Genomic DNA, 11,613 nt, shown 5'->3' with positions numbered 1-11,613 from the left:
GTAATGTGACAGCTGCGCGGAAGACTTGGTAAGTAGAACTGTACTACTTTGCAGCCCCCTAACCCTTTCTACCACCATTTTACAGCACAATGTTCAGATCCCCATAAACTTATATGAGGTTCAGCATTTGGGCAGATGTTTGGGTTCAAGTCCGGTCCCAAATCTGATTTATTTTTATTTTATTTTATATTTTTTTAAGTCCGGCTGGACCTGCCTAACTCGAACATGTGTGACATCTCTAGTGACAAGCAAATCCATACTGTGTTTGTACCAGACACCTAGTATCCAATGCTGAACTCCAAACATGGACAGTTGTCGCGGGCGGAGGAGGGGACGCTGCGCTCTCCCACTGCTCGGGTCCGGCTGTTGCTGCTGCTCGGTGGTGGCTCGAGCGGTGGGCCGGATCCCGGGGACTCGAGCGGCGTTCCTCGCCCGTGAGGGCAAAGGGGGTTTGATTGTGGGGATTTGATATTGTTCGTGACGCCACCCACGGTTGTGGTGATATTGGTGACACCACCGCTGCTCTAGACGGGGATCCCGGGAGCGGTGACAGGGAGCAGCTTTGTTGTTAATTCTCCCCTCCGTGGGTAGGGGGATTGGTTGTTCCGGGGCCCGGTGATGGGGTAGGGATGATGGATGGCAGGCGGGTTGCGGGGCCTGATGAGGTGCAGGGTCGCGGGGGCAGCGCTGTGCCGCATGGCATGGTGGTACTCACTCAGCCAATGATGAGGACACAGTTCTCGGTAAAACACACGGCTGGATGGACGGGTCCCACAGACGGCTGCGGTTGTTTCTCCCGGCAGGTTGATGGTGACTGCCTTTCCCTGCACCTGTGTAATGTTTAGTTCCGATGGGTTCCCACTGGTAACCCGCTCCCCGGCTTGGATATGGGCCGGAGGAGCCCCTTTTGCCCGCAGGCTCTGGCCCTGGGAAACGGTTGCCTTGGCGGTGGCGGTGTCTCCCTCTCCTGATCGGACTATTGCCTTCTGTCGGAACTTGGCTGCTGGGAAACCCAGGAGGTTCCCTTCGCTAACGGATTTGGCAAATTCACGGCGACTCCTAGCCTTGCCGGGGTCCGTAAGCCCCTGCCGGTTGGTGCTGGCTTTTCTTTGCGTACTGGTCCGGTACCGCCGGGCCACCGCCCGTCCACGGTCCTTACGGTATGCTCCAATTGGCCACTCCTGTAGACAGTCACCACCGTCTGTCAACCTTGCTGGACGTGCCCGGGCTCCAACCCGGACACCTGCAGTAGTTCAGCACGCTTTTACTCTCTGCACTTAACTCTGCTCTGCACTCAAGCTCTGCCTGAGCTAAACTTGCTACAGCTTCCTGCCTCCAGGACTGTGAACTCCTCGGTGGGCGGGACCAACCGCCTGGCCCACCCCCTGGTGTGGACATCAGCCCCTGGAGGATGGCAACAAGGGTTTTGTGTTCTGACTTCGGTGTGCCTGCTGGGAGTGTGGGGTGTGTTGATGTTGTTCTCTGTGGCCCCTGGTTGTTCAGGGTGCCACATTCCCCCTTAGTTAAATGCAGACCGTCCGTGGGCTGCCAGTCCATCACCGGTTTTATTTTCACCAACTGAAAAATAGATAAGAAAACGGTAACAGACATACATTATAATAACTTCTTCCCACATCGGGAGGTACTGTTACTTAAAACGTTACGGTTACAGCTTACCCTCTCTCCCACCCAAGCAACCTGGCCCTGATGCTGCCCCTAAGCAAATGGGCAGCACCCCTTGACCCCAGTCCTGCACAAGCTGCCCGAGCGGGTTCTGTCCTTTTCAGGGGACCCACATCCATGGGGAACCCCTGAAAGCCCGCAGAGGATTGCCACCGGTTCCGGTGGTGGCTGGGCCCCAGCCTACTCCACTGCGGGCCCTTCTTCCAATCTGCCTCTCCGGAGGCGGTAACGGTGAAAGCCAACAAAAAGATTTTTATTTACATGCCACAAGTTTGTGGTTGCCCTGCCAGTTCTCGGGCTTGTCCGTAGTAGTTTCTACGCATAATTTGGAAAGGGGGTCCCAACGGGGACCAGTTGCTGGCAACGACCGGTTCAAATCAAGCTGACAATCAAGGCTTCAATCAGGTGACTTCATCGGTAGATTATTCTTATCATTCATTTTCAAACTTTCAAACTGCATTTTTAACACACAATGTCCCCCCCCCCTCTAAATAGTAGTTTCCCGATACCTAAGTGGGGTTCTACCTAGGTTGGGACGAGTGTACCTCCGGGGTCCGGTGTCAGTGGTGACAGGCAGCGGGGGAGAGGAAACCATCAGTTCCTCTTCCCTGTTATCGTGTGGGGCAGGCGGAGGCATAGGGGAGCTGGGCACAGGTTCATCCCTGGGCACTGGCACTGGCTCACGGTTGACTGCCTCCATCACTTCTTCATCCAGGGGTTGTGGGAACAGTATCACTGGAAGAATCACCGCGCCGTTCTGTGTAGGCCAGTCCGCTGGGAAGTCACCCATCACGGTGTGGATTACCTCTTTTGCCTTCTCCGCTGGTGGAGGAACCGGAACTTCAGCCGCTGCCCTCAATGCTGGTGGGCACCTCTTTAGATGGTCCCGGGAAACCATGGCCAAAGTGCCCCCTTGGTCACGACTGATCTGGTAGGCCTTCCCATCTTCCCATCCTGTGGGCTGTATGACGTATGGGGTTTGTTCCCATTGATCATCCAGCATATGGGTCCTCCTTTTCCGCTTCAGCACTACATCTCCAGGCTGGAAAGGGCCAGCAGACGCCCTCTGGTTGAAGCGCTGCTCCTGCTGTTCCCGACTCCGACTCAAGTTCTTCTCGACATATTCCTGAATCTGTCAGTATTGCACCCTCCACCGAGTTTCCCATTCAGCTGTCGAAGGGAGTGCTTCTGGGGCTTCCAATCCCATGTCCAGATCCACCGGTAGCCGGCCGGGGCGAGCCCTCATCAGGTATGCTGGGGTGCATTTTGTTGAGCTGGAGGGGATATTGTTGTACATATCGACCAAGTCAGGTAGCTTCTCCAGCCACAGGTTCCGCTCTTCTAGCGGCAACATCTTGAGGAGGCCCAGGACCAGGTGGTTCATCTTTTCACACATGCCATTGGTTTGGGCATGGTAAGGCGTGGTACGGATCTTCTTGCAGCCGTACAAATGACAAAATTCATGGAACACCTCCGCCTCATAGGCCGGGCCTTGGTCAGTAAGCACCTTCTCAGGGTACCCATGTGGTCGGCAAAAATAAGCCTGGAACGCTCTAGCGGCAGTGCGGCCAGTTAGGTCTTTGACTGGGACAACCACCATGAACCTTGAATAGTGGTCTACAATGGTCAGAGCGTAGGTGTACCCACTTCGGCTGGGGGTGAGCTTCACATGGTCCAGGGCGACCAGCTCCAGCGGTTGATGTGTAACGATCGGGTGTAGGGGCGCCTTCTGGCTGGCCTCGTCCTTCCTTCTCAGCGTGCAAGGGCCACACTCTCGGCACCAGGCCTCTACAGATTCCCGCATTCCACTCCAATAGAACCACTCTCTCAACAGCATCTCCAGTTTCTTCCATCCGAAGTGTCCAACACCATCATGGTACGCTTGTAGGACGGTGGGTACGTTAGCTTGGGGGATCACCAACTGGCGGATATTCTCATGAGTCTTCGGGTTGATCAGCTCGCGGTACAACTTTCCCTGGTGTAGGTACAGCCGGGTCCGTTCTCGCCACAGGCGTTGGGCTTCGGCTGGGGCGGCAGGGTCTATCCCAGCAGCGCATTGCTCCACCAGGATCTTGACTAGGCGGACAGCGGGCGCCTGGTTTTGAGCTTCCTGCCACTCCTGACTGGGCAGTGGATCCAGGTTCACCCGTTGTTGGTGGACATGCACCTTCTCAGTTGGTGGCTGGTGAAATGCAGGCAACTCGATCTCTTCGAGGTCATCATCCTCGCACCCTTCTTCCGACAAGTGGGGCATCCGAGAGAGTGCATCAGCATTAACGTTGGCACGACCGGCCCTGTATTTGATGGTGAAATTGTAGTTGGCTAGCCTGGCCACCCACTGCTGTTCCAACGCGCCCAACTTGGCCGTGTCCAGGTGGGTCAGCGGATTGTTATCCGTGAAGGCGGTGAACTTTGCTGCGGCCAGGTAATGGCGGAACCGCTCAGTGATAGCCCACACCAGCGCCAGGAGCTCGAGCTTGAAGGAGCTGTAGTTCTCAGGATTCCTTTCAGTCGGTCGGAGCTTTCAGCTAGCATAAGCAATCACTTTTTCCTTCCCGTCTTGGACCTGGGATAAGACTGCCCCCAAGCCCACATTGCTGGCATCGGTGTAGAGGATGAACGGGTGGCTGTAATCAGGATACGCTAGGATCTCCTCTCCGGTCAAGGCCGCTTTCAGCTGGCGGAAGGATTCCTCATGCCTCTCTTCCCACACCAGTGGGGCTCCGAGGGATCTACCACCTTTGGTCTGTCCCACGAGGAGGTCTTGCATGGGAGCAGCCATCTTTGTGTACCCCTTGATGAAGCGACGGTAGTACCCTACCAGACCCAGAAACTGCCTTACTTCCCTCACTGTGGTTGGCCTTGGCCAGTCTTGGATGGCAGTGATCTTCTCGGGGTCGGGGGCGACACCTTCTGCACCCACCACATGCCCCAGGTACTGCACTCTGGGTTTCAGTAGATGACACTTGGAGGGCTTCAACTTCATCCCGTATTTGGCAAGGGACGCGAACACCTCGGCCAGGTGCTCCAGGTGGGCTTCATATGTCTGGGAGTACACAATCACATCATCCAGGTATAACAGGACAGTCTCGAAATTTAGATGCCCCAGACAGCATTCCATCAGCCGTTGGAAGGTTCCAGGGGCGTTGCACAGCCCGAACGGCATACTATTGAATTCACAGAGCCCCATTGGGGTGGTGAAGGCAGTTTTCTCCCGGTCCTCGGGTGCCACGGCCACTTGCCAGTACCCGCTGGTGAGGTCAAGGGTAGAGAAGTAGTTTGCGGTTCTCAGTGCAGCCAAGGACTCTTCAATACGGGGCAGTGGGTAAGCATCTTTATGCGTTATCTGGTTAATCTTCCGGTAATCCACACATATCCGCATGGTGCCGTCCTTCTTCTTAGCCAGTACCAACGGGGCGGCCCAGGGACTACAGCTGTCCCTGATAACCCCTGCCTCCCTCATGTTCCTCAACATGTCCTTGGCACACTGGTAGTGTGCAGGGGGAATAGGCCTGTACCTCTCTTTGATAGGGGGGTGTTCACCAGTGGGGATATGGTGTTGGACCCCTTTAATCTGCCCAAAGTCTAGGGGATGTTTGCTAAAAACTTGCTCATACCACCCGGTATACCCCCTCTTTGTGGTGTGTAGGGGTATCGTCAGTGCCTACGTGTAACTGTTGGTGCCACTCATCTAACTCCCTTTGGGGCGGGTGAGTGCTGGCAGTAGGTGGTGAGGTTGGGGGCACTGCCTCGCGGATGGTGTGGGGATCCAGAGTGAGCAACTTGGCAAGTGTAGCGTACCGGGGAAGCCTGACTTCTTCCTCCCCACAGTTCAGCACCCTCACGGGCACTCTCCCCTTCTTTAAATCTGCCACTCCTCGGGCGGCCAATACTGTGGGCCAGTGCTCGGAGGGCATGGGCTCTATCATGGCAGGGTAGGCACGCCCCTGAGGCCCTACTGCTGCCCTACACCAAATCATCATCTCGCTCCTGGGAGGCACAATCAAAGGGGCAACATCCATTACTCTCACCCCACCCATCTCTCCTCCTGTCGAGTTCACATGCTGGCGGTACATCAAGGCTCGGATCTCACGCTGCACAGCTCTCTGTCGGCTCCCCGCCACCGTGGCGGCCAGCTGCTGCAGTAGGGTCTGCACATCACTCATACAGTGCTCCATCACGTTGGTCCCTAGCACTACCTTCGGGTTATGATCACTGGGTTCATTCATTATCACAATCATACCCTGGTGTTGCAGTTCAGCTCGCCCCACAGTCATGACCACTTGTTTGTACCCCACTTGGGTCAATGGGAGTCCATCAGCAGCAATCAATGTTATACTGGCATCTGGGGGAGCCAGCTCGTCTTTTCCCCAATACCGTTGATACAATGTGTATGGTATAGTGGTTACCTGTGATCCAGTGTCCAGGAGAGCCATCACCGGTATGCCGTCCACAGCCACGGGGATGATGGGCCGGGCCCCGATGTCCCGGTCCCGCCAGTCTGGGGGGCCATGGGGTTCTACTCCTGAGGATTGGCCCGTGGCCCCACGGGTTGCTCGTTTAACGGACACCGTCGGGAGTAGTGGCCGGGTTTGCTGCACCTGTAACAGATTGGGGGCCCATTCCGTGAGTCATTGGCCCTTCTCCGCTGCATCCAGGGGACGTCCTCAGGGCTGTCGGCAAGCTGCATCTTCACCGGGGCCTGGGATCTAGTCGGAGGCTGGAGTGCGGCGAGAATCTTAGCGAGGTCCCCATCCATGCGGCGAACTTGAGCAGCGAGCTCTTCCATCGCTCCGCTTGGGGCTGTAGGCACTGGAGGTGCCGGTGGAGTAGGGGCCACCACGACGGGAGCAGTCTCAACCGGCCACGGGGCGGGCTCAGGAGCTTCACATGCAGGGGGTTGCAGAGCTTTAATGGCCCGTTCCTTTAATACGGCAAAGTCCACATCAGGATGTTCTAGGACCCACAGCCTGAGTTGTTTGCGGTCCTCTGAGGACCTCATCCCCTGCACAAACTGCTCACTTAACATTTTGTTACTGTCCACACTGTTGATGGTGTCCACCCGCTTCAGTGTGCGGAGTGCGGTTTGCAGGCGCAGGGCATAGTCCCGAATGCTATCTGCGGGCCGTTGCCGGCATTGGTAGAACTGCATCCGCAACTCTGCTTCAGTACGGGTCTCAAAGGCAGTCTGCAGCTTTTCAAAGATGGTGGCTACAGAGGACCGGTCCCCCTCGGCCCAGGTCTCCGCCTCTTGCTCAGCCACGCCGGTTAGCTGCCCCAGCACTAGCGCTGCACGTTGCTTATCAGTCAGGGGGTACAGTTCTAGCAGCGGACTAAGCTTTTTTCGGAAAACCTGCAAGGGATCAGGTTTCCCATCGTACTGCGGTAGCCAGGCAGCTCCGGGCACATAGGGCAAAGAGAACGGCATCACCTGAGCGAGAGCTGGGGCCGCGGCGCCCCCCGCCAGTGCGGCCGGGACCTGGGCAGGCCCATTCCCATCTACGGGTGCTCCCGCGGCTGCTTCCGCCGCTCCTCTAGCGGCTCCGTCGGGCGCAGACATCTTGTTTCCTTCCCCCTTAGTCTCTTTCCGACTCCTCCTCTACAGGGGCGGGGTTTTGGCCTTCGCGCCTCCACTACTCGAGGAGACGCTCAAGCGGGAATTTTTCGCGCCCAAGATGGCGGCTTTTCAAATTTTCCAGCCGGACACCTCCGGCGGTCACACAAGGCGCACTTCCACCAGTTGGCAGAACAGTAAGGATCCTGTTCACAGCGCCAAGTTGTCGCGGACGGAGGAGGTGACACTGCGCTCTCCCACTGCTCAGGTCCGGCTGCTGCTGCTGCTGCTCGGTGGTGGCTCGAGTGGTGGGCCGGATCCCGGAGACTCGAGCGGCGTTCCTCGCCCGTGAGTGAAAAGGGGGTTTATTGTGGGAATTTGATATTGTCCGTGACGCCACCCACGGTTGTGGTGATATTGGTGACCCCACCGCTGCTCTAGACGGGGATCCCGGGAGCGGTGACAGGGAGCAGCTTTGTTGTTAATTCTCCCCTCCGTGGGTAGGGGGATTGGTTGTCCCGGGGCCCAGTGATGGGGTAGGGATGATGGATGGCAGGCGGGTTGCGGGGCCTGATGAGGTGCAGGGTCGTGGGGGCAGCGCTGTGCCGCACGGCACGGTGGTACTCACTCAGCCAATGATGAGGACACAGTTCTCGGTAAAACACATGGCTGGATGGACGGGTCCCATAGATGGCTGCGGTTGTTTCTCCCGGCAGGTTGATGGTGACTGCCTTTCCCTGCACCTGTGTAATGTTTAGTTCCGATGGGTTGCCACCGGTAACCCGCTCCCCGGCTTGGATATGGGCCGGAGGAGCCCCTTTTGCCCGCAGGCTCTGGCCCTGGGAAACGGTTGCCTTGGCAGTGGCGGTGTCTCCTTCTCCTGGTCGGACTATTGCCTTCTGTCGGGACTTGGCTGCTGGGAAACCCAGGAGGTTCCCTACGCTAACGGATTTGGCAAATTCACGGCGACTCCTAGCCTTGCCGGGGTCCGTAAGCCCCTGCCGGTTGGTGCTGGCTTCTCTTTGCGTACCGGTCCGGTACCGCCGGGCCACCGCCCGTGCACGGTCCTTACAGTATGCTCCAATCGGCCACTCCTGCAGACGGTCACCACCGTCTGCCAATCTTGCTGGACGTGCCCGGGCTCCAACCCGGACACCTGCAGTAGTTCAGCACGCTTTTACTCTCTGCACTTAACTCTGCTCTGTACTCAAGCTCTGCCTGAGCTAAACTCGTTACAGCTTCCTGCCTCCAGGACTGTGAACTCCTCGGTGGGCGGGACCAACCGCCTGGCCCACCCCCTGGTGTAGACATCAGCCCCTGGAGGAAGGCAACAAGGGTTTTGTGTTCTGACTTCGGTGTGCCTGCTGGGAGTGTGGGGTGTGTTGATGTTGTTCTCTGTGGCCCCTGGTTGTCCAGGGCGCCACACATTCATGGAAGCCTGTTGTACAGTTTGGGTTTGTATGCCGAATAAAGTTTGTTGGAAGGCTGCATTGCATCCAATCAACAAGCTTTTCAGCTGTAGGCACTTCCAGAGCCATCACAGCCATGCCAAGTATTAGCATGGCTGTGATTGGACAGTGCACCATGTGATTCAGCCTGTATAAATGCCGGATAATGGGTGGAGCCGCTATTCTGTTCAGAGCCTGATGAAGAGTGCCCTAACAGAGCCTGGTGCCACTCTCCACTGTGGTATGTCACATGTGAGGGACCATGGACCCACTGGGCCGCAGGGGATGGGCTTACCATGACATGGCAGGGGCTTGACTTTCCGGCCACCGGGTTTTCACTAGAGCCACTGATGATGTGGTTAGGCTTGTGCTGCAGGTAGCCACCAGGTACCACTCCCAGGGCAGTGTCCGGGTCTGTGGTAGGTGAGCGGAGTTGGGTAAAAAACAGGATGGGGACAAATCCACAAACAGGATGGGTACTTGTAATCAGGCATGACTAACACGGGAGAACAGACAAGACAGAAACAGCAACACTTGCAGAACTGGATCCAGAAACACAGGCTGGATGGGTTCAGGAACTCAGGCAGGTCAGTACTGGAACACAGGCTGGTTGGCTGTAAAACTCGCCATAAGTTTTTATTAAGTGAGTACCTGCTGTAGCATAAACAGACCTGAGGGAGCCAGCTAGAAGTGGGCTGTGCGACACCATGTGAAACCAGTTCTGGAGGTTTTTATAGAAGTCATATTTTGACCAGGAATGAGCATGAGGTACCATTGAAGTGATTGGAGGAAAGAAAGGAAAATCAGAGCCAGAACGCTCTCTAGACGTTCTGTCACTCTTGAATTGCAGCTGCACCATCAGAATAAGCTGTATGTAACTGAAACTAAGAATGAACCTCTCATTAAAGCAGAAAAATATTGAGAACTATTGTGCATGTCCTCCTTTGCTGCAACCCTGTTTGTGTAATTCCAGTAAAGATGTTTGTGACTTTTTAAAACGTATCCTGGTCTCACTAAATTGTTGCATAAATACAAGCTCCCCTAAAGGTACCGTCACACTAAGCAACTTACCAGCGATCCCAACAACGATAGGGATCGCTGGTAAGTTGCTAGAAGGTTGCTGGTGAGATGTCACACTGCGACGCTCCAGCGATCCCACCAGCAACCTGACCTGGCAGGGATCGCTGGAGCGTGGCTACACGAGTTGCTGGTGAGCTCACCAGCAACCAGTGACAAGCCCCCAGCGCCGCGTGGAAGATGCTGCGCTTGGTAACTAAGGTAAATATCGGTAACCAACCCGATATTTACCTTGGTTACCACCGCACGGAGCTACACGTGCAGAGAGCAGGGAGCAGCGCACACTGAGCGCTGGCTCCTTGCTCTCCTAGCTACAGCACACATCGGGTTAATTACCCGATGTGTGCTGCAGCTAAATGTGCACAGAGCAGGGAGCAGCGCACACCGCTTAACGCTGGCTCCTTGCTCTCCTAGCTACAGCACACATCGGGTTAATTACCCGATGTGTACTGCAGCTAAATGTGCACAGAGCAGGGAGCAGCGCACACTGCTTAGCGCTGGCTCCCTGCTCTCCTAGCTACAGCACACATCGGGTTAATTAACCCGATGTGTCCTGCAGCTAGCTACATGTGCACAGAGCAGGAGCCGGCACTGACAGTGAGAGCGGGGGAGGCTGGTATCGAAGGTAAATATCGGGTAACCAAGGACAGGGCTTCTTGGTTACCCGATGTTTACTGTGGATACCAGCCTCCGCAGAAGCCGGCTCCTGCTGCCTGCACATTTAGTTGTTGCTGTCTCGCTGTCACACACAGCGATCTGTGCTTCACAGCGGGACAGCAACAACTAAAAAATGGCCCAGGACATTCAGCAACAACCAACGACCTCACAGCAGGGGCCAGGTTGTTGCTGGATGTTACACACAGCAACATCGCTAGCAACGTCACAAAAGTTGTTCGTTAGCAGCGATGTTGCTAGCGATGTTGCTTAGTGTGACGGGGCCTTTATCATCATACCACTTGAGGCCTGAAGAGGGGTAAACAGCAAATCCTCAGATTGAACCCATGCACTCAATGGTACCAAGAAAGGGTTTTCAGGGACCTTCACTGCCACCTGTCACTAATACATGGGGCTTTAACAATCTAATATATAAAGCTGACTGTATCTGTGTGTGTGTGTGTGTGTGTGTGTGTGTGTGTGTGTGTGTGTGTATGTGTGTGTATGTAAGTATGTGTATATGTATGTATGTATGTGTGTGTATATATGTCAGCTAAAGGAATCCGCACCGTCTCATTTACAATCACGAAGTTATTCACCAAAAAACCTGCCTCCATTAAAGTCAATAGAGCTGGGAGCTACAGGTCATTAATAGGAGCTATGATTTGTTGCTATAGGAAAATAGCACATTGTTAGTATAAGAAGCTTATCTTTGAGGTAATGTGATATCGGTAGAGACAGAGACACACAGAGACAGACACACAGAGACAGAGACACACAGCGACAGACAGAGACAGAGAGACACACAAACAGACACACAGACACACACAAAAACAGAGTCACACAAAGCCACAGACACACGAAAATACAGAGACACACAGACAAACAGAGACAGAGAGAGAGGCAGACAGAGAGGGAGACAGACAGACAGACAGGGAGAGGGAGAGAGACAGTTACTATCCGTGGCAATGCCGGGTACTACAGCTAGTAAATAATAATAATAATAATAGTGATAATAATAATATAATAATAAGTCACTAATAGAACTAAACTAAAGCTAATTATGTCTAGCTGGAGGGTTGGCCTTCACAGTCAATTATTTTGGAAAGCTCAAAATTGGATCATCAAATAAGGAGTTGCAAACACTGTCATCAGAAACTTGGAAAAGATAAATGAAGGTCTTTCAGAACATTGCAG

The sequence above is a fragment of the Anomaloglossus baeobatrachus genome, chromosome 10 (genome assembly GCF_048569485.1).
Source record: "Anomaloglossus baeobatrachus isolate aAnoBae1 chromosome 10, aAnoBae1.hap1, whole genome shotgun sequence".
Taxonomy (NCBI): domain Eukaryota; kingdom Metazoa; phylum Chordata; class Amphibia; order Anura; family Aromobatidae; genus Anomaloglossus; species Anomaloglossus baeobatrachus.
This window is presented reverse-complemented; position numbering follows the sequence as displayed.